The sequence below is a fragment of the Schistocerca nitens genome, chromosome 8 (assembly GCF_023898315.1).
Source record: "Schistocerca nitens isolate TAMUIC-IGC-003100 chromosome 8, iqSchNite1.1, whole genome shotgun sequence".
NCBI lineage: Eukaryota > Metazoa > Arthropoda > Insecta > Orthoptera > Acrididae > Schistocerca > Schistocerca nitens.
This window is the reverse complement of record NC_064621.1, coordinates 227,667,488-227,689,312: the sequence shown is the minus strand read 5'-3', so window position 1 is coordinate 227,689,312 and position 21,825 is coordinate 227,667,488. Positions and strand designations below refer to the sequence as shown.

The following is a 21,825-nucleotide window of genomic DNA, read 5'->3' as shown; positions in this document are numbered from 1 at the left end:
AGCGTCACTTCAATTAAGATTCAGTCACCTTTCATCTTCTTTCTTGGGCATCCCTCTTTTCCCTCTTCCCAGATCCAGTTTATTTTGGTGCCGTATATTTCGACTGAAATTTTACAAGTGATGGAAAACATCAGGTTTGGCTCAGTGGCTCCACGTTAAGTGTAAGACTATGCATTCAAACGTCTGGAGTTCGATTTCCGGTTCTGACCGATTCTTTCATTTCTGACCATGTTTATTAATTTGAAAACGCCGAGTTGTTCCTTGATTCGGGGTCCACGGTCAACTGGCTGGGATAAGACAACACAGGCTCGCAAGAAGGCAGGAAGATAACATCTTCAAGAGAACCATGTCTAGTAAAGTACTGTGCTTTTCAAACTAACCAGCTTTAACTTACGACATACTGAACCTCTCTTTACATTATATGTATATATATATAGATAAAGCTTACCAGTCAATGATCTTCAGTGTGGATGCAGTTACATTGCTGAAATTCTTACTGGAATCGGTAGATTGACTGCCGCGGGTAGAGAGTATACTGGGCAGGGGCACTACGAATGTAGTGTGTGGATAGTAAGTTGGAAATGTGGGTCTCACGGGGAGCGTGACAGAGATAAGTCCCTGCAGTCGCCCTGTCCTCTGTGTCCGTCGATGGCTCACTCGCACAGAGCGTCTGGCATGTATGTCGGAGATCCCGGGCTCGAGTCCCGGGCAGGGCGCACATTTTTAACTCTCCCCGTTGATATTTATCAACATCTGTAAGCAGCTAATGGTCTGGATTTCATTGTAATTTCACATTTCTTTACATTGGTTAGCCCTTTTCCGACCACGAAGTGAGAAACTGGAGTAATCGAAGTGTGCTAAAAGAGTAACATACTCTGCAAGCCAACAACGTGTAGCGGAGGGTACTCCGTACCATTACTATTCGTTTCCTTTCCTCATTCACTCGCAAATAGGGCGAGGGAAAAACGACATTCTATATTCTTCCGTACTAGCCCTAATTTCTCTTAACTTCGTGGTTTTCACGTCAAATATAAGTTGGCGGCAGTAGAATCGTTATGCAGTCAGCTTTATATGCCGGTTCTCTAAATTTTCTCAGCAGTATTCCTCGAAAAGAACATCACTTTCCCTCCTGAGATTTCGATTTGAGTTCCCGAAGCATTACCGGAAAACTCGCGGGGTTGTTCGAACCTACCGGTCATACATCTATCAGCCCGCCTATGAACTGCTTCAACGACATCATCCAGTCCTACCTAGTGCGGATCCCAAACACTTCAGCAGTCAACAGTCGCTCGTATTAGTGTCCTATATGCTGTTTCCCTTACAGGTGGACCACACTTCCCTAAAATTCTCCCAATAAACAGAAATCGATCATTCCCCTATCCTACTACAATCGTTACATCCTCGTTCCATTTCATTTGGCAATGATTACATGTGTTGTTCATAGTATCGGCGACAATTTATTTATTGAACAAATCGATCAGAGAATTTGCATTCAGTTTTGCCATATGAATGGAATAAAGTGCAGAAACATTTTAGAAATGTTAAATATTGCTTTTGGTGAGCCTCCTATGAGGATATCGAAGGTTTAAGAGTGGTATAAGCACTTCGAAGAAGACCGTAAAGACGTTAAACATGACGAGCGCCCCCATGCCCCAACACATCAAACGACGAAATCTTGGAAAAAGTGAAAGAAATAATTATGAATGACCGCCGCACCATAATTAGAGAAATCACTGATAATGTTGGTAAATCAGATGCCTCATGTCATGAAATTTTTCGGGTGTTTTGGGTATAATATGCGTGGCAGTTAAACTTGCTCCAGAATTATTGAATTGGAAGCAAAAACAGGGGCTAACGCAAGCTGCTCAAGAGTCGCTGGATGAAATTAACAACGATACAGATCAACTGAAACCTGTCACAACAGGTGATGGAATATGGAGTTGCGGACATGACGCTGAAACTAAGTCTCAGTCGTGCCAGTGCAAGCATTCTGGGTCGCAAGACCGAAGAATAAACTCGACAAGTGCAGTCACCTGTGAAGGTTATGCTCGCTTCTTTCTTCGGTTTTAATAGCGAATTGCATCATGAGGTTTTATCACAAGGAAGGAGTACAAATACAAGTTCAAAGTCGTTTGCGTGAAACAATCCGAAAAAATACAAGAAATGTATCCACAGTTGCGAATACGAACCACCTTCGGCTGTTATGTTAGATTGGCGACAGTGAAAATTTGTGCCGGACCGGGATTCGAACACGGACTTCCCGTTCCACGCGAACAGTCTCCTTAACCGCTTTTTTTTTTTTCAAATGAACACTATGTGTATCGAGACACAAATGAATTAGTGACATTTGTTGCGAGGGGACACTGATGTAAATCGATGGGGACAGTTGTAAATTTGTGCCAGACAGAGATTCAAACATGGGTCTCCTGTGTTCTAGGCACATGCTATGATCCCTTTTTTTTAATAACAGGACTTTTTTTAATAGGTAACATTTACAGTGAACTTAGATTGAAATAATGATCATAAACATGAGCATGACACAGTTTAAAGCCGGCCGGTGTGGCCGTGCGGTTCTAGGCGCTTCAGTCTGGAACCCCGTCACCGCTACGGTCGCAGGTTCGAATCCTGCCTCGGGCATGGATGTGTGTGATGTCCTTAGGTTAGTTAGGTTTAAGTAGTTCTAAATTCTAGGGGACTGATGACTACTGATGTTAAGTCCCATAGTGCTCAGAGCCATTTGAACCATTTTTTTAGACAGTTTAAAATTAAGAAATTAGAATTAATTAGAAAATGCTCAACAGAAGAGAAATGTCTGAATATTCGTACAACCAGGAGATACATTTTACAAAACGCTAGCTGTAATGGTCACAGTCAGCTTCAGGCTGCTGGAGATAAGGTGGGTAGGGGTCGAATCTCAAGGTCTGTTGGTTGGTTGGTTTTGGGGTTTGATGGGGGCAAAACATCGATATCATCAGTCCCCAGTTCCAAACAGACATACTCGTAAAAGGCCTATACAGTAAAAACGTAACCTCTGCACTCAAATGGAGGGAACACCAAGGGGTACAGAGCTAAAATGAACACCACAGTAACGCAAAATAGAGGACACTTAAAAGGAGCAGAGCAAATAGTTGACTAGAGTAAAACAGACTACAGTGGTTGATGGATCAGGTAAAAGGTCAACCACTCGACGACAAACGAAGAACCTCCAGCTGGAAAGCCTTGATAGAGGTACCAACACAACTTGTTACCATAAAAGACACTATTTTGGTATCCACGTCACAATTAAAGGTCGCTGGAGCGGGTGTAGCCTGAGAAATCATGCGAGAGCGCCCACACTAGAGCGAATGATAAAACCGAGCTGCACGGACAAAACGTAAAACTGAGTCAGCTATAGAGGCATCGTCACCGAGAATTAAAGGAACAGCTGGCAAATTAAAGGACTGCCGCAAGGTGGCTAAAAGGGGGCAGTCCATCAGAAGATGGACCACTGTCAGCCCTGCACCACAGCGACACTTGGGCGGGTTCTCACGACGAAGGAGATAGCTGTGGGTCAGCCGCGTATGTCCAATTCGGAGACGGCAGAGAACAATTGAGTCACTACGCGTACCCCTCAATGATGAGTTCCATACGGCCGTGGACGACTTGACCATGCGGAGCTTATTTGGCGTGTTCAAGACAGACCATTCAGAGCTCCAGGCATCGCGGACCTTGCGATGTAGGGCTGACTGGAGGTCCCTTTCCGCGAGACCAAGCTCCAGGGCTGGCGAAGTGGTGGTCTGCTTGGCCAACCGATTGACACGTCCGTTTCCTGGAATGCCGATGTGGCCCGGGGTCCACACAAACGTCGCTGAACGACCACACTCGGCGAGAGCAAAAACAGCATCCTGAATACCGCGCACCAAAGGGTCCCGAGAACTCAAGGTCTGTCACTGATCTGTTCCCTCACTTGGTTTCATATATTCTTTTTTTATTTACTTGGTGTTGTGTAAGTTTCCAGAAATAACATCAACAGTGCGAAAGGAATGAATACAGAGGAAAAACAGAGACGAGGAAAGAAAACCACAATGAGAGCTGCAGCTGCTGCTGCTGGAACTATCCAATGTCCTGTCTTTCAAAGGTAAGAGTCAGTATGTTGGTAAAGAGTTCTCGAAGTCGAGGCAGTTACAAGCAGGACTAGTAAGCCACAGACATAAACTGGTCATCATCACCTTCATCAGCAAGGGCAAAATGTACAGCGCTTCGGCTATCCATGCACGAGTCACGGCTACACCTAAACCTCCACACGCCGTCGTCCTTGTATCACACAACCTGCACTCGTACTTATATTCTTCTCCAGGAAGGAAATATTTTTGGAGACTCGAAGACCTGCATTGCATCCCTCTTCTTAATAACACAGGCACTGCTATTTCGTATTTATTCGTCAATATCTGGTCCTCTACTATCAATAAATATTTCCTTCTTGGACGGGAATATGCGTAACGTACGAGTGCAGGTTGAGACACTTGGAAGACGTGATTCGTGCATGGATAGCCGAAGAGGTTAAGGCGGCACCGCTATTTCGTTTTCTAATCCGAGAAAAAAACTTCCGGATTTGCAGCGAAACAAATCATAACCTTTGCGCCTTGATAATGTACCTATTCACACTTCGTTGCATGGCCGAGAATTATTGATCAGTCTACATACTCACCAGATACAGCCGCAAATAACTTTCCTCCGTTCTCAAAACCAAAGAAAACTTGAAAGGACCGCCGTTTTACGAGCAAACATGACATTAGAAACTGTCCCAAAGATCGAGTTGCAGCAGTGTTTCGGCGATTGGGAAAAGCGCTTGCACAAGTGTGTAATAACGAATAGGGACTATTTCGAAGAAGGTAAAGTTGATGTAGAGAAATAAATAACACTCTTTAACAAATCAGAATCCTCGTTAGTTTTTTTAACACACGTCGTATGCAATATTGAGCGCGTCTTTGAGGAGAGCTGGGCTCTATATCTGATGACACAACTGCTCATGGATCATTAAATTTCCTCCCTAGGAATCCATACATATTATAAAAATGTATGTATGTATGTGTGTATGTATGTTCCACATCTGCTACGAAACCATCTGAGCGATTTCAACCAAATTTGGTACACATATGCCTTTCTGTCAGGCAACAGATGGGATAAGAACTACCTAGCTATCATAGTTCAGAAGACATGACAAAGACTCACATGCGTGAAAAACTGCCGCATTTTGCATGACGTTTAAAGTTATCACTTCTATGTTACTAACTCTGTTCGAAACATATTTCGCAGACAGTAACCATATACGCCGCTAAATGCATCTAGAAAATTATATCGAAGTCTCTTCATCCTCAACGGGTGACTGTGTTGTGTGCAATGTCCAGTCACGGAGAGATATTCGTTGATGGCAGCCGGACGGAGTGGCCGAGCGGTTCTAGGCGCTACAGTCAGAAACCGCGCGACCGCTACGGTGCAGGTCCGAATCCTGCCTCGGGCATGGATGTGTGTCATGTCCTTAGGTTAGTTAGGTTTAAGTAGTTCTAAGTTCTAGCGGACTGATGAAGTCATAAGTTAAGTCCCATAGTGCTCAGAGCCATTTGAACCATTTGATCCCTGATGGCACGGTGACTACCGAACGGTACGTGAAGGTTTTGGAAGATGATTTCATCCAAAGTGACCCTGATTTCCACAAGATATGGTTCTTGAAAGACTGAGCGCGACTCCATCGAAGCAGGAGAGCGTTTGATGTTCTGGAGGAGCATTTTGGAGACTGCATTCTGGCTCTGGGGTACCCAGAGGCAACTGGCAGGGGCCTCGATTGGCCACCATATCTGAACACTTGCGACTCCTTTTTGTGGGGCTATATTAAGGGCAAGGTGTACAGCAGTAACCCAAAAACCACTGCTGAGCTGATAACACACATTCAGGAGGTCATCGACAGCATCGAAGTTCCGACACTTCAGCGGGTCATGCAGAACTTCGATATTCGTCTGCGCCACATCATCGCTAATGACGGCAGGCATATAGAATGTCTGTAGCGAAGTTTACATGTTGAATAAAGTATGTCAACGCTGTAGTTTGTAATTAATTTACGTTTTCTTTCATCTAGTTCGATAATTGTCACCTTGTATCATTGTATAAGGCATAATGCAAGATATATGACGTCATACCCACTGAGATAAATGAAAAAATGCCGCATCATGTATGAAGTTTTAATACATTTATTCCTTACCACAGTTGAGTCAACTCAAGGAAATCCGTGACATCTGGCGGCGTCTTTGAGAGCTTTCAGCTGGTTGGTTGGTTGGTTTGGGGAAGGAGACCAGACAGCGTGGTCATCGGTCTCATCGGATTAGGAAAGGGAAGTCGGCCGTGCCCTTTCAGAGGAACCATCCTGGCATTTGCCTGGAGTGATTTAGGGAAATCACGGAAAACCTAAATCAGGATGGCCGGACGCGGGATTGAACCGTCGTCCTCCCGAATGCGAGTCCAGTGTCTAACCACTGCGCCACCTCGCTCGGTACTTTCAGCTGTGAAGGGTAAACGGCTGTAAGCCGATAACAACACCCGTCAATAGAGCTATGACGCGGCGAAACCACACAGACGTTTACAAAATAGTGTTGTAGGTAAGAGAAGCAGTTGCGCCATGCGTACAGAAACTGCCCGTGACCATCTCACACTGGGTCTACTGCAGGAGTACATATAAGGTTTCATTTCTAACAGAAAATTGGCGGAATGAATACCCAGGCAATGCCGGGTTTGTCAGCTGATAAATGCGCAATATATATTAGGAACTGTTTTGAAGAAGATGATATTGATGTCGAGAAATAAATGGGTTCCTTTAAAAAAAAATCCCGTTAGTTTTTGAACACGCCTCGTATGTGGTATTGAACGCATATTGGAAGAAAGCTGGATTCCATCTTTAACAACACAGCTGCCGATGGACCATTAAACTTCCCCTCGAGAAATAGCAAATAATTTAGAGAAGTTTGCGACTTGCGCCACATTGGAAGTAACGAAACCGAGCGCCACGCGGTATCCCACCCTGAAGGTATGTACTCGCAAGCTGTTCCTTTGGCCGGCGCGGCGCTGCATACTGTATAAAGCCGGCGCAGCGCCGCACCGGGTGACGTCACACGGCGGCCGGTATTTGTGGCGGCGGGCGCGCAGACAACCGCCAGTCGACGTTCAGCCACCGCGGGAGAACCAGCGCAGCAGCAACCCAGCGCACCAGGTCAGTAGCCTCTTCTCTCATCTACAGCCGCTCGTTAACTGCCCAGTTTCCATCAGCTGTACTGTAGTCGGTTGATTTTAATTTCTCTTCAATCGGCTCGATAATCAGTGCAACATACCAACTCCTCTCTACGAAACATTTATTATTTCTAGCAATGGCTTGTAAATTGTAATACCACTGTGGTCCAGGTCGCGGTAGGCCTCTGAACTGTTACATGTCATAGAATGCTGTAAAGAGCTATAAAAACATGTAACGTGGCACACTATCTAGGTGGTCCGCAAAAAGTGAAAAATCTAGTACATAAATTGACAGACAGCAATTTTCAAAGCCCTTCATCGTCATTCCTGCGATGCATAAAGTTTGATATTGCAGATTCAAGAAGGGCAAGAAGCAGTGTTAAATATAATTTGAAATCTGATGATCCACCTGCTCAGATTCTTCAAGAAATTACCGTCAACTAGACATAAAAATCACGAAATGAAGTAATATGTTGTGATGTTTGCCATGAGACGAGAGACAGTGGCGCACAGTTTCGTATATCAAAAACTTACGCACTGTGCGACGGCGTGAAGACAAGTACCACTGTTGATAGTGATTAGCCACGGTGTGGAGCGTCAGGTAATAGCTACTTCAACCAAGGGAAGAAGATAAGTCATTGAGTTCAATTTCAGGAGAATATAGAGCTGAGGCAAAGTCCCCGAAATCCAGTGGGAGGCGAACATGTTCATTGTTCAAAATGTCCTGTATGATGTTGTAAACTTTTTCACGAGTGAGTTTCACTTACTCCACTGTCGTCTCGATTTTTATACGCCGGTTTTCGAGCACTAGCGTCCCCATTTCTCTTGCACTTCCTGGTGATTAACAGAGAGATGGTTCGCCGTTTCGTTCTCCGTCAGTCAGACTTCTCTGACCACACTGCAAGCGTCTGCGACACGAACACTGTGTCATATCATGGTACAGTGTTGCCGTAAAAGGATATGGTCGTATGGCATTATTGGCTGCCTGGTGCAAGAATCTCTGTTCAACACCATTATAGTCACTTACGCGTGTTTGTGATGAATATGAGATAAAATTATTAGGACAACAGGAACACTCACTCCCCGAGTAAAGAAAATCTGCGACCTAGCCGGTCATGGATTGTTGCAGCGTTGATTTCCCATCAAAAGCAGAAAACGAATTACCTCAAAGTAATCCCCTGTACCAATGGGCTGCAACGTCTTTCATTGGCTCCTCGATCGGCGTGCTGCAGTAGTGTGGGAAGTTGATTTCATTGTGTACAAGTAATGCAGACATGTACCTGCAACAAACATAAAATTATTTACATAACTTCATGTTAACGGAAATTTATTTAATAAAAATTTTTCAAAGTAAAAAAGCCTTTAATGCCTAGACCGCAAGTTTCCTATTACAATTACAATACGATAACTAGTTTCGGTTGCTGTCTATAACCATCTTCAGATCGTCCAGAATGTAACAAAGCGGTGAATATGCATTGGAAAACATCATTAACTGTAGTCACGCAATGACATACAATCGTAAATATCAAGACAATGACAGTACGTAGTTTAAAAACTTCGTCGTGAGCAAATCGTGCTGTAGGCCGTAATCTGGCAGAATGACGGTAATAAAGGGAAATGATGCATGAGTAAAAGTTGCATCAGACGCTCATTTCTGCAGTAGTTTAGCTGGTATTGTAGTGAGAACAGTATATGCAACCATTCCAAGGATTGTCAGCTTTTCCGTAGCCTAGCTTACAAAGGATGATCCTGCATGGCGTATGAAATAGTCATCTTTATAAAATGTGCACTGGTTGAAGAATAAAAGGATAGTGTTGCATGCCTACCAGCCTGACAAGGCACGTCAAAATTAATATCTGATCACTATTATGACTTCCTCTCATACGTATAAAACTTCTGGATTATGAACGAAGCGCGAAAGTTAAGTTTTTCTGTGTTTAAAAGTAGCTGCAAAACGTCCAACGAACCCCCTCACACAGATGCAGATGACATGATGTATGCAGAGAAAAACGGCAACAGGAAAACACAAAAAATGTGCCGCAAACAGCGACAACAATCTTAAAACCGTGCTGCGACGTATACTAAATAAGAATTAAAGAACCCACTGATAAAGCCGATACTTGTTGCTGAACTAGTTTGGGGCCGGCCGGAGTGGCCGAACGGTTCTAAGCGCTACAGTCTGGAACCGCCTCGGGCATGGATGTGTGTGATGTCCTTAGGTTAGTTAGGTTTAAGTAGTTCTAAGTTCTAGGGGACTGATGACTCATAAGTTAAGTCCCATAGTGCTCAGAGCCATTTGAACTAGTTTGGGGAATAAATAAACAAATAGACAGACCCACAGTTCCCATGTTGTCTATGATAATGTATCTGTTATGCCTATCGTATTTTACCTGTCCGTTGTATGTAGTGAGCATGGTGTGCAACAATGAGCTGAAACTGACGCAGCGTGAAGCGAAATTGTAAAAAAAAAAGATTAGTATTTTATGTCCCTCTGAGAAGAAGTTCGTTTAAGACGAAGTACATATTTGAAAGTATAGGGGAGGAAATCGAACGTGTTCTTTCACGATACGCCTTAGTCGATTCAAGAAAAGCCCGGATAACTTAGGTCTGGATGTTGGACGAACATTTAGCTTCTGCCGAATGAGAGCCCATTACCTTCACCAATGGACTATCGAGCTTGGTATTTATGCAAAAATAAGGTATAAGTGAAAATTTCCTGTACTCGAAGATGGGTCCTCCAAACTGGATGTGTGATTAAGAAAATTCTGGAAATTTGTGGTAAGTTCCTAAGGGACCAAACTGCTGAGGTCATCGGTCCCTAGGCTTATACAGTACTTAATCTAACTTCGCTAAGGACAACACACACCCATGCTCGAGGGAGGACTCGAACCTCCGACGGGGGGAACACCGCGAACCGTGGCAAGGCCGCCAAGACCACGCGGCTACCCGGCGCGGCTTGTGATTAAGGAGGGTTTCATACTTATCATTAACAATTATCAAGTTTTACTCTCGAAAACTAATCGAACATAATATTTCTAAAATCAACAATTCTGCCTTTTTGCAGCGAATGATCTCCACTGATTTTCTGAGCAGCGTTTTCTAAGCTACTGTATATATATTGGACTGGAATAATTACCTTTCCCCCTTTCACCGCCGCAGATAGGCTAAAATGATCCTTTTCTGTACTAGAGAGTCAGATCACTACACTATAGGGAAGATTCAGTCTTAGTACTACAAGCTGAAAAAAAAGGTCAAAGATTAACTACGACAACACAGAGAGGTCTATTTCGACGCCGATCAGAATGGGTCTACATCTACACTGCTGGCCAATAAAATTGCTACACCAAGACGAAATGGAGATGATACACGGGTATTCATTGGACAAATATATTATACTAGAACTGACATGTCATTACATTTTCACGCAATTTGGGTGCATAGATCCTGAGAAATCAGTACCCAGAACAACCACCTCTGGCCGTAATAATGGCCTTGACACACCTGGGCATTGAGTCAAACAGAGCTTGGATGGCGTGTACAGGTACAGCTGCCCATGCAGTTTCAACACGATACCACAGTTCATCAAGAGTAGTAACTGGCGTATTGTAACGAGTCAGTTGCTCGGCCACCATTGACCAGACGTTTTCAATTGGTGAGAGATCTGGAGAATGTGCTGTCCAGGGCAGCAGTCAAACATTTTCTGTATCTAGAAAGGCCCGTACAGGACCTGTAACATGCGGTCGTGCATTATCCTGCTGAAATGTAGGGTTTCGCAGGGATAGAATGAAGGGTAGAGTCACGGGTCGTAACACATCTGAAATGTAACGTCCACTGTTCAAAGTGCCGTCAATGCGAACAAGAGTTGACCGAGACGTGTAACCAATGGCACCCCATACCATCACTCCAGGTGATAAGCCAATATGGCGATGACGAATACACGCTTCCAATGTGTGTTCACCGCGATGTCGCCAAACACGTTTTGCCATTCGTGCACCCAGGTTCGTCGTCGAGTACACCATCGCAGGCGCTCCTGTCTGTGATGCAGCGTCAAGGGTAACCGCAGCCATGGTCTCCCAGCTGATAGTCCATGCTGCTGCAAACGTCGTGGAACTGTTCGTGCAGATGGTTGTTGTCTTGCAAACGTCCCCATCTGTTGACTCAGGGATCGACACGTGGCTGCACGATCCGTTACAGCCATGCGGTTAAGATGCCTGTCATATCGACTGCTAGTGATACGAGGCCGTTGGGATCCAGCATGGTGTTCCGTATTACCCTTCTGAACCCACCGATTCCATATTCTGCTCACAGTCATTGGATCTGAACCAACGCGAGCAGCAATGTCGCGATACGATAAACCGCAATCGCAATAGGCTACAATCCGACCTTTATCAAAGTCGGAAACGTGATGGTACGCATTTCTCCTCCTTACACGAGGCATCACAACAACGTTTCACCAGACAACGCCGGTCAACTGCTGTTTGTGTATGAGAAATCGGTTGGAAACTTTTCTCATGTCAGCACGTTGTAGGTGTCGCCACCGGCGTCGACCTTGTGTGAATGCTCTGAAAAGCTAATCATTTGCATATCACAGCATCTTCTTCCTGTCGGTTAAATTTCGCGTCTGTAGCATGTCATCTTCGTGATGTAGCAATTTTAATGGCCAGTAGTGTAAGAATTACAGAACCGACTGGTAAAGACTACATTTGTCGGTGTAACTAGTTTGGGGAATAATTAAACAAATAAGTAACAAAAGTGATTTGCACCAAGGCAGACCCACAATTCCCATATTGTTGTCTATGACAATGTATCTGTTACGCCTATCGTATGTTACCTGTCCATTGTATGTAGTAAGTATGGTGTGCAACAATGAGCTGAAACTGGTGCAGCGTGAAGCGAAGTTGTAAATAAGGAAGGAAGATTCGTATTTTATGTGCCACTGAAGAGACGTTCGTTTAAAACGAAGTACATATTTGGAAGTATAGGGGAGGAAATCGAACGTGTCCTTTCACGATACGCCTTAATCGATTCAAGAAAAGCGCGGATAACTTAGGTTTGGATGTTGGACGAACATTTCGCTTCTGTCGAATGAGAGGCCATTACCTTCACCAATGGACAATCGAGCTTGGTATTTATGCAAAAATAAGGTATAAATGAAAATTTCCTGTACTCTAAGATGGATCCTCCAAACTGAATGTGTGATTAAGAAAATTCTGGAAATTTGTGGTAAGTTCCTAAGGGACCAAACTGCTGAGGTCATCTGTCCTTAGGCTTATGTTGTTGTTGTTGTGGTCTTCAGTTCAGAGACTGGTTTGATGCAGCTCTCCATGCTACTCTATCCTGTGCAAGCTTCTTCATCTCCCAGTACCTACTGCAACCTACATCCTTCTGAATCTGCTTAGTGTATTCATCTCTTGGTCTCCCTCTACGATTTTTACCCTCCACGCTGCCCTCCAATGCTAAATTTATAATCCCTTGATGCCTCAAAACATGTCCTACCAACCGATCCCTTCTTCTAGTCAAGTTGTGCCACAAACTTCTCTTCTCCCCAATCCTATTCAATACCTCCCCTAGGCTTATACAGTACTTAATCTAACTTCGCTAAGGGCAACACACACCCATGCTCGAGGGAGGACTCGAACCTCCGACGGGGGGAACCGCGCGAACCGACGCAAGGCACCCTTGACCACGCGGCTTGTGATTAAGGAAGTTTTCATACTTATCATTAACAATTTTCAAGTTTTACCCTCGAAAACTAATCGAACATAATATTTCGAGAATTTACAATTCTGCCTTTTTGCAGTGAATGATCTCCACTGATTTTCTGAGCAGCGTTTTCAAAGCTACTGTATATGTATTGGAACGGAATAATTACTTTTCCCCCTTTCACCGGCACAGATAGGCTAAAGTAATTCTTTTCTATACTGGAGAGTCAGATCAGTACACTCTGGGGTAGATTGAGTCTTCGTACTTCAAGTTGGAAAAAAAAAGAGCAAAAATTAACTACGACAATACAGAGAGGTCTATTTCGACGCCGATCAGAATAGATCTACATCTACATTCGTAATCTACATCTACATTTATATACCGCAAGTCATTGTACGCTGAATGGCAGAGGGTACCCTGTACCACCACTAGTCATTTCCTTTTTTGTCCCACTTGCGAACGGAAGAGGGAAAACCGGCTGCCTGGAAGCCTCCATACCAGCCCTAACTTCTCGCAACTTATCTTCGTGGTCCTTACCCGAAAAGTACGTTGGCGGCAGTACAATCGTTCTGCAGATAGCGTAAAATGCCGATTGTCTAAATTTCTGCAATACTTGCGAAAACAGCGTCGTCTTCCCTCCAGGGATTCCGCTTTGAGTTCACGAAGAATCTTGTGTGCTGTTCGAACCACTGGCAACAAATGTAGCAGCCCGGCTCAGAACTGCTTCGATCTTTCGACCTGGTGGGAATATCAAACACTCGAACAATAGTCAAGAGTTGGTCGCACTAGGCTAATACATGTGGCCTTCTTATGGATCAGCTACAATTTCCCAAAATTCTCCGAATAAAACGGATTCTAGATTGTTAACAGACATGACTGTGTCAAGTAGCACCCTCATAATGCTGCATTCGAACGTTGCAGGACTGTTTTTCCTATTCACCCGCGTTAACTTACATTTTCCTACATTTAAAGCAAGCTGCCATTCATCATACCAACGATAAATTCCGTCTAAGTCATCTTGGATATTCCTACAGTCACTGTATGACGACTGCTTCCCGTACAACACAGCATCGTCAGCAAACAGCCGTAAATTGCTGTTTGCCCTGCCTGCCAGCTCATCTATGTAGACAGTGAATAAGAGCTATCACACTTCCTTGGGGCAGTCCTGATGATACCCTTGTCCCTGATGAACACTCGCCGTGGAGGATAACACATTAGATTCTATTAATTAAAAAGTCTTCGAGCTACTCACACATCTGGGAACCTAATCTGTATGTCCGGATCTTTGTCAACTGTCTGCAGTGGGACACAGTGTCAAACGCTTTCCAGAAATCTAGGAGTATGGAATCTGCTGTTGTCCGCCATCCATGGTTTGTAGAATATCATGGGACAAAAGAAAAGGCTAAGTTTTAAGTGAGAGAAGCCGATTTGTTTACAGAACCTTTCCTGTCTCAAGGAAATCTATTTCATTCGAACTGAGAATGTGTTCAAGAATTCTGGGGCAAATCGATGTTAAGGATATTGGTCTGTAATTATGAGGGTCCGTTCTTTTACCTTTCTTATACGCAGCAGTCAGCTGCACTTTTCACCAGTCACTTGTGATTTTGTGCTAAGCGAGGGACTCGCGATAAATGCAAGCTAAATAAGGGGCCAACGCCGCAGAATACTCTGTAATACCGAATGGGGCTGCATTTGGACCTGGCGACTTACTAGTTTCCAACACTTAGAGTTGCTTCTCTATGCCACGGATGCCTATTCCTATGTCCTTCACGCGGGAATCTGTACGTCGATCAAACAACTTTATGTTTGTACTATCCTGCTGCGTGAATGATTTCTAAACATGAAATTTAAAACTTCAGCTTTTCTTTTGCGTCTTCTGTTGCCACCCCAGACCGATCGACGAACGACTGAATAGAAGCCTTCGACGCCTTAGTGACTTCACACATGACCAGAATTTTCTCGGGTTCTCGGCAAGATCTTTCGCCAAGATCACGAGCTAAGCTACATTCTGAAACGACTATCAGAGCAGGAGACTTGACTGTACGGTCAACAATGGAACTTGTTTTACTAGAGTTAACAGTTATAAAATTTCTACCGAACAAGAACTCAAAGTACCCATAGTTTGGAGGTTAGCAACTCTGTTAACTAGTTCCTTTTTCTTACCCTAACGAGTCCTCTACATTAGTGTCATCTCGCTTTGATATTCGTACCCTCGGAAAAGCAATTGGCGCTTCTTGCTTCATTAATTCATGTATGAAGAAATTAGTATTTTAAGTTCTGCTATTAACTAAACAGCTTGCACTGTTTACCTTCTAATAACTAACAACATTAACAAAAGAAGGAACCTTATTTTAGTATTTTAAAAATTCTGTCATTTTATGACAGCCTGATGCCACACGAAGTTTTCGTAATTTGGTAAGAAAAGATATACTTCATTACTTTACAGCCTACACTTCAATTTACTTTTAGCATGTAAAATCTAGCGTATAAGTGCTATAATATAAAGACTATTATTGATTTCTTCCTCTGCGAAAGGCTTTTCTAAAATTCCGAGGGATTTTGAGATCAGCTTCGATATTTTTCAGAATTGCCTCCACGAGATTGTTCCTTGTCGTTTGTGCTCCTTGTTAGGAGGCAACATTTGTGAGATAGAAGATTTTGTTAACAGTGTAAAGATGGAAACGAAAACAAATATTAATATATTGTAAAATAAGTAATTCGATAAGACGATCCATAAACTTCTACCTCAATATTTGTTACGTAATACGGTACGAATTTCACTTGTAAGGCTCCTTCAAAATTATACGCAAGGCATCGCATTACTCACTTCACGAATGGGGAAAAGATACTGATCCGGTTCACACCATAACTGTGTAACTTTTTGCATCTGTACGCAGCAGATTATTACCCAATTCACTTTTTGACGTTGAGTGAATCTCGGGACAACTGGCGCTACTACTTTTTGTATCACGCAGAACTGAATTGAAAACATGAAAACATGCGGAACGGATCTGAATCTCTAGGCATTGTTGAAATGATATGAGAGAAGACAGCCAAAATGCGCGCTCTACAACTTTTACAAGGAGGACATCCAAAATTATGTAGTTCAGAGAATATGTACTTGTACCGCGCGAGTAATTATATCTGGGAAGTGGCTCAGAACGTGCCGGAGATCTTCAAAGGTGCTTAATCATATACACCAAGGCCATGCTTCTGGTGAATGACTTTCTGGTAGTTTCTCTGGGTTCACATTGATTATTTATTAAACTCTGAGGAATGTTGAAGACAGTATATATGATAAACACTCATATGTTTCCTTAAAGCACCATTAAAATAGCTTTATACAAGCAAACTATTGTGTTTCGAAAGCCTCCAGAGTGGTGTTCCATGTTCCATTTCAACGTACTCTTGCATGATCACACTGGTGCATAGGCACCCCAACTGAAGAGATTTACTCTTAAAAATAGCGCAGTACTACTGTAAACGTAGTATTGAAAGTTATTGATATTATGGAACTGGTTCGCAAGTAATCGTTATTCGTAGCAAGGAGCAAACACTAGTACATAGTCTACAATAGACCATCGAAGTTTGCAGTCCAGTTTTCACTCAAACACTTTTCCCCCCAATGATAATTTTTTGCACTGAGAATCCGAAGGGAATATGTCGGTGCATTGTGAGAACTACCCAATGTCGTAATTTGAATCTTATATGAAAACAAGCGAAGTAAAATCCGCATAGCCGGCCGGAGTGGCCGAGCGGTTCTAGGCGCTACAGTCTGGAACCGCGCGACCGCTACGGTCGCAGGTTCAAATCCTGCCTCGGACATGGATGTGTGTGATGTCCTTAGGTTAGTTAGGTTTAAGTAGTTCTAAGTTCTAGGGGACTGACCTCAGAAGTTAAGTCCCATAGTGCTCAGAGCCATTTGAACCATTTTCAAAATCCGCATAAAATCTGAGAAAACAACAAGTGATATATTTGCACCAGTTACAATCTAAATTCTCATGTCACTGCTTTTCAGCTATTTCACTATTAGTTTTTCCGTCGAGTTTCAAAAATCTTTTCGACTTTCCCATCACTCTGCTCACTGTCTTTAGTGTCTCGTACACTATCATTACACCGAAAATAAATACTTTTTGAAATCATGATAAATGGATTTTCAAGCACCCTAAATAACTGACAAAACGATAAAAGTTTTCATGGTGTATGTGATTCTCTTGGTACATACTGCAAGTTTTGAAGGCTTAATGTTTCCCTGGATTTAAGAGCCACCGGTGGAGGATAAATTTAGTTCAGACTACTTCAGATCAATTTCACTGAGACTTTTTGCTTCTGCAGGTTATTATTACTAATTTCAATTTTTCGATATCGTGACTGTAACACACTCATAAGATCTTAATGAAAATCGACTTTCGGCCCTTACAGCATTTTAATTCAGTTTCAGATTCTGGGCACTCAAGTTTGCTGAACTGTATATTGGCAATCTAGTGAGGCTGCATCCACTTAGAGACATATAGAACACACTTGGTGACGAAAAGATGGAAATAAAGCAACGACATTTGAATGAACATTTAAAATATGCCACTAACATTGAACAGACCACAAGCGGGACTGATGCTTAAGGGTTGTGTGTTTCCTTATAATTTGAGGGAAACAGTCAGTCGAAATTAAATGATTTACTTTGTATTTCACGTTGAAAATGTTACGCACTTCGAAAATTAAAAGTTGTTGAAGGAGACCATTTGTTCTCTAAAGAGATATGCAGGAAATATTTTTCAGCAAAAGTTCTCGGTTTCTTCAGATATTTTCTGTAAGTGGATTTTTGCATATGCATTCACTGATTTACTGCCCTGATGTTTGCTTCTAAACACATTCGTGGCTAGCCGTAATAATAAACCCGGACTACCCTGTCAGATGTACTGACACAAAATGAAATTCACCGACGATACGTGTACTCAGTGAACAAACATAATTCGACAGTCACAACTGTTGCACCAGTTTCGGTAATATGTTCCTTCCAGATGGAAAATATTTCCCTGCTGAAATGTTATGAGTTACTTTCAGTGGTCAGGTCCTCAGACATTATTTGGAAGTTTCCAGTTTTTAAACTAAGGATCTCTGGCCAAATGACTGACACTGACACCTTAAACAGTCTTTGAAATGATTATGATTTACCGTACAGTGAGTATCCATTGTACTACTAGGCATTAATAATACACGGTGGTATGAATTTCTAATGTCATACAACCACATACAGAGTCAGTTAAGTGGATGTAATTACCATATTGATCTTTACAATCTTTTTTTTTAGTGTTACATTGTACTGAGTGCAATTTTTAGTGTACAAACAAACTTGTCTATTCGTGCAATATATGAGCTACAGGCGTGTTTATTCACAGAATAAATGGGCAACCGCGTACTGTAATACCACAAGGCAACGCCTACAATTAATATATTGCATAGTGTAAAATGAAAACATGGGTGTTACTGAAAGCGGGTATTCGTTAAAAAAGTAATCAGTCATTAGCAGTACACTACTCACCAATGACAGTAAGCAGATTACGAATGCATATGAATATTTACATTTTCCGCAGCTAAGTGTATGACATGGTTGAATTTTGTCATTCTAGCTGTCTTGCAACTAATATCTGCAAAATTAATTCCAGCAGTCCATTTACAATCTTAGGTTAGTATATTTTATTAAAGAAGTATCGGTTCAGGTTCCTTTTGAAAGGAAATATGTGAGTCAGGAAATGGCTTTGCATCCACATGTATCTTGAATACCGTCTTTAATTAGTAGATGCGGCCGTTTGCGTAGAGCAAAACCATCATCTATACAGAAGGTGTACTAAATTCTAGAATGGTGATACTAAAGCAGAATTCACGTGGTCTATACAGCGATTAGATTAACCGATATATTTGAATATTTGTTTTTACCTCCTGTGGAGCATTTCTCGTGCAATAGTCAGCTTATCGTATCGTCAACGAAATTCAAATGTAATCAGAATGTGAATTAAGATAGTAGTTGTTCTTGTTTCTTCGTCATACCTTGTTTTCTGGAAATGAACATAAAACGCTGGTTGCCAGATACATGTGACATTCGTGGACTTTGAACAGTAATAACTGGGAAGAATCATCAGTAAATGATATAGTTTATTATGATTCCAAGGGTCTTAATTAAAAATAAAAAATCACTAAGCTTATCTTCTCCAGTATTAAATAGGTAGCAGTTTCCTGATATTCCGCAAAATATTATTGATTTAGTCACGATGCGCTTTTCGGCTTCTTCAGCTCACGAGGGGTGGTACATGACTAAATAAGTAATATTTTGCAAAATTATCAGGATAGTGTTTCCTATTTAACATTGTTGTCATGATCTGTTAAGTACCGACGGAATATTCAGATAATGTCATCTTCTCCAGTTTTAATTTTACGAGGGCGTGCTCTAATGAAATGCCTCCGAATTTTTTATGTGACGGCTCTTAAAGATATTTCAATAATAAAATTGTTGACATCCTTCCTCTACATGTCTACATATTTACAGCCCTCTGGCGCCATAGGGCTCCGAATTTTAGCGTGAAACGTGACGCGATGTCATAACTATGTCGGTGCATGAAAAAAAGCGAGTTGTAATCGAGTTTCGGATTAGAACAGTTCGTCCACACATTGAGCACTCTCTCCTTCAGCTTGATAACGTTACAATGCCAGACCGTACGCGAACACTGCAACATCTGCAATTGCACGTTGGGTTCTCTGTCACCGATCATCCTCCAAGCAAACCAGACGTGGCCCGATCCAGTTTTCATCTGCTTCCAAAACTTAAAGAACACCTTCGACAACGTCACTTTGATAGTGGTAGGCGGTGAAAGCAGATGTGAGGTTGTGGATCCTTCAACGCAGTCAAACATTCTACAGTGACCGTATCAACAAACCGGTTTCTCGTTGGGAGAAATACGTTCGTTCCGAGGGTAAGTAGATGAGAAATTAATATGTAGACAGGAAGAATAATGATGTAGAATATTAATAACGTTTGTTTTATTTAGAAAGCTGTAAGAGTTTTGACATAAAAAATTCGTAGGCATTCCCTTATATGTTTTATAGTTGTTATGGAATTCATATTTTACACATTACTTATACATCATGTTTGTAAAGCATACTTTCTTCATTCACTGAAATCACACATATCGTGCAGATAACGAAATAAATGATTCCGTGATACGCACGTTGTATACAGTAGCTGCGCCCGCATCTCGTGGTCGTGCGGTAGCGTTCTCGCTTCCCACGCCCGGGTTCCCGGGTTCGATTCCCGGCGGGGTCAGGGATTTTCTCTGCCTCGTGATGGCTGGGTGTTGTGTGCTGTCCTTAGGTTAGTTAGGTTTAAGTAGTTCTAAGTTCTAGGGGACTTATGACCACAGCAGTTGAGTCCCATAGTGCTCAGAGCCATTTTCGTATACAGTAGCTGCAGTAATAATTTTATACAGCTCCTATCTTGCTCGAATGCGGATCTAGATGAAGACATCTCAGCAGCTTCTGTGTCGGAGGCATTAAGCGTGGAAGAGTGATGAAGGATTGGAGTATTTAGCACCGAACGAGGTGGCGTGTTAGTTAACGGCCTGGTATCGCGTTCAGAATGAAATGGTTCAAATGGCTCTGAGCACTGTGGGACTTAACATCTGAGGTCATCAGTCCCCTAGAACTTAAAACTACTTAAACCTAACCAACCTAAGGACATCACACACATCCACGACCGAGGCAGGATTCGAACCTGCGATCGTAGCAGCCTCGCGGCTCCGGACTGCAGCGCCTAGAACCGCACGGCCACCGCGGCCGGCTGTTCAGGATGAGCAGGGCTCAAATCTTGTTCCGGGCATTCAGATTTAGATACTTGCTTTCCCTGAATTGTGAACGATGGATGCTGAGAAGCTACTTCTGAAAAGAACACAGCTAATTTTTCTCTTCGTCCTTGTCCAGTCTGAGTTTGCGGTCTGTCTCTATTGACCTTGTCATCGACTGGACGCTAAACCTTGCTGCACTTCCGCCCCCTCCCCTCTATTAAGAGCTTAGTGTAATATATGAGCTGTCGATAACGAGAGAGAAGAGAATGGATGAAATCCGGTGCTGGCTCTGGAATTAGAACCAGGGTCCCGTCAATTTATACGTTCGCAGCGGATCACACTCTGCGGTACCGCATGCTGTCACTTCGTAATACACTGCTAAGAGTTTGGGAACTTAACGCATAACAACTATGATCAGTAACTATACGCCAGCATCTCTCGTTCCATTATTGGCCAAACTCCGATGATAATTACTTCCACCACTGGTATTCGAAGCGGATAACTCCAGATTGAGCGCCGCTGCAGTAAAGTTGGTTCGTGAGCACGGCTATGGAGATGGCTGCAGCTCCGTTCAGAGTCCCCATAGTTTCTAGTATTACGAACTGGCCGTGCTGAAGACTGCCAAGTGCGAAAACCCAGTCGTGTCGCTGTTCCGACCGGGTAACGGGTCCGCCAAGAGGCCGCTGGCGAGAGCTGGTTAGCAGCGGCGGGTGCCTGACCTCCAACTGACGTCACCGCCGTCCGGGGACCGCCACGGATGCTGGCGGCAGACAACCATCGGGAACGTGAGGATGCCTTGCAGCAGCAACGTGCCAGCAATTCTTACGTCTGAGCTACACGGAAATAGTCACCGGCCGCTTTGCTTGCCTTAGCCTTTGAACCATCACAATCTGGCACGATAAGTTCTTCCTTTATTAATTAAGACCCGTGAAATCCTGAAAGACTTCGGAACAAAGGAGTAAAGAAAAGTTAATGTAATCATCTATCGTACTGACGATAAAGATCCCATTAAGGTCTGTTATAATGTTGGTTACAT

At 43.0% G+C, this 21,825-nt stretch overlaps 1 protein-coding gene across 3 annotated transcripts in view; it reads left to right on the top strand.

Moving 5' to 3' along the window:
- The first annotated feature begins 7,115 nt into the window (after positions 1 to 7,115).
- LOC126199330 (outer dense fiber protein 3) overlaps positions 7,116 to 21,825 on the top strand; it is a 123,532-nt gene continuing 108,822 nt past the window's right edge. For all 3 annotated transcript variants that reach the window (XM_049936179.1, XM_049936178.1, XM_049936177.1), the window contains exon 1: positions 7,116 to 7,237. The gene's annotated coding sequence lies outside the window, so the exon portion shown is untranslated. The remainder of the gene's footprint in view (positions 7,238 to 21,825) is intronic.